This window comes from Physeter macrocephalus, chromosome 11 (genome assembly GCF_002837175.3).
Source record: "Physeter macrocephalus isolate SW-GA chromosome 11, ASM283717v5, whole genome shotgun sequence".
NCBI lineage: Eukaryota > Metazoa > Chordata > Mammalia > Artiodactyla > Physeteridae > Physeter > Physeter macrocephalus.
Genome location: NC_041224.1, coordinates 4,811,575 through 4,813,632, shown reverse-complemented (window position 1 = coordinate 4,813,632; position 2,058 = coordinate 4,811,575).

Below are 2,058 nucleotides of genomic sequence, written 5' to 3'. Positions count from 1 at the left end.
AAGAGTATTGATTTCACGTATCATGTAAAGGATTCACAGTGATGATAGGGCAATTAAGGTTACAATAATGGATGGTAAATTGTTCACATTTTCTCTACCTGTGCATCTATTGTATGTATATGAGTTAGTTTAGTTGTCAATATTAGTGAAATAATATAGAGGACTAGAGAACTTCTTTTAAAAATCACTATTAATGTGTGTGATGAAAATGTAAAAGTTCTTCCATAATCGGTGATGTTGTATCTTGAGAGCCTAGATGAAATTGATATGCCTGAGTGATATACAGGATTTTAGGCTATGATTTAAGTTTGAGAAAGCTACATCACTTGTTACTTTTATCTCATTTATTGAGAAAGATATAATTGTTTTGTAGGCTTGAAAGTGGTTGAAAAGGACTTGAGACCTTCCTTATTTTACATTTAGAAAGACCTAATTGTTATGGTGTTGGCTTGAAAGTGGTTGAAAAGGACTTGAGACCTTCCTTATTTTACATTTACAAAGGTAGGATCTTGAAACATAGGATATGGTGGAGGGCATTTGTGTAACAATTCTAGGTTAGGAGTAGCAGTTTCCAGGGCTAAGACTTCTTGTCTAGACGCAAATGCTTTTCAAAGTATGAAGATTATTGTTAGCATTACTGCTGCTAATGAGATGAATGAGCCTAAAGACAAAATATTTCATGTTGTGTGTGCCTCAGGGTACTCAGACTAATGTATTGATGTCCCTGATAGGCCAGAAAGTGCCGCGGGAAGTCATATTTACTACTACAAATTTACTTGTGAAGTGAATTTTTGCTCATGCTGAGTTAACTGTATAATCTGAGAATAGTGGGAATCAGTGTAGGAAGCCTCCTATAATAGTGAAGCCTGCTCCCATGAACATGAGGTCATGGAAGTGTGCTGCTACATAGTATGTATCCTGGAGGACAGTGTCCGGGGATGAGTCCGCTAAGATGATTCCTGTCAAACCTCCTACTGTAAAAAGAAAAACTAAAGCCTAAAACTCATAATATAGTGGGAGGTCATATAATATTACCTCCGTGAACAGTTGCTAACCAGGGACTTCCCTGGTGGCACCGTGGTTAAGAATTCGCCTGCCAATGCAGGGGACAGGGGTTAGAGCCCTTGTCTGGGAAGATTCCACCTGCCGCGCGGAGCAAAAAGCCCATGCACCACAACTACGGAGCCTGCCGTCTAGAGCCCGCAAGCCACAACTACTGAAGCCCACATGCCTAGAGGCCGTGCTCTGAAACAAAGGAAGCCTTTGCAATGAAAAGGCTGTGCACCGCAACGAAGAGTAGCTGCCGCTCACTGCAACCAGAGAAAGCCCACTCCTGTAGGGATAGAAGTAATTACGGTAGCTTTTGCAAAGTATGCTACTGAGTGGACAGCTATCCCTATGGTAAATATGTGATGGGCCCACAAGAGAAATCCTAAAAAGCCTGTGGGCATGACTCATACTATTCGCAAATAGCTGAAAGGCACTTTTTGTCCTAAATAGTATGTAATGATATGTGAGTTTATAACAAACTCTGGTAGGCCATGAATACAGACTTCAGGGTGACCAAAGAATCAAAATAGGTGTTGGTATAGGATTCGGTCTCCTCCTGCAGAGTCAAAGAAAGTAGTGTTGAGATTTCTACCTCTTAAGAGTATAGCAGTTCTGGCTGCTCGGGCTGAGAGTGGTAATTATAGTAATATGGCTGTAGTTGGGGAAGATTATACATATAATGGTGTTTGGTATTGGGGTATGACTGCTGGTTTTGAATGAAAGACTATAGTAATAAAAGTAATAGCACCAAGAATTGAAGAGACACCTGCTAAATGTAACGAGGAAATGGTTAGGTCGACAGAGGCTCCTGCGTGGGCCAGATTGCAGGCTAGATGTGAATACCCGGTCCACTGGAACCAGAACCAGCTTCTACTATTGGTGATATGAGTAGGAGTAAGAATGATGGGAGAAGTAGTCAAAAGTTTACATGATTTATTCGGGGAAATGCTACCTCAGGTGTCTGAGTTATTAGTGGCCCAAGTGAGTTTTCAAACCCTGCAATATAAT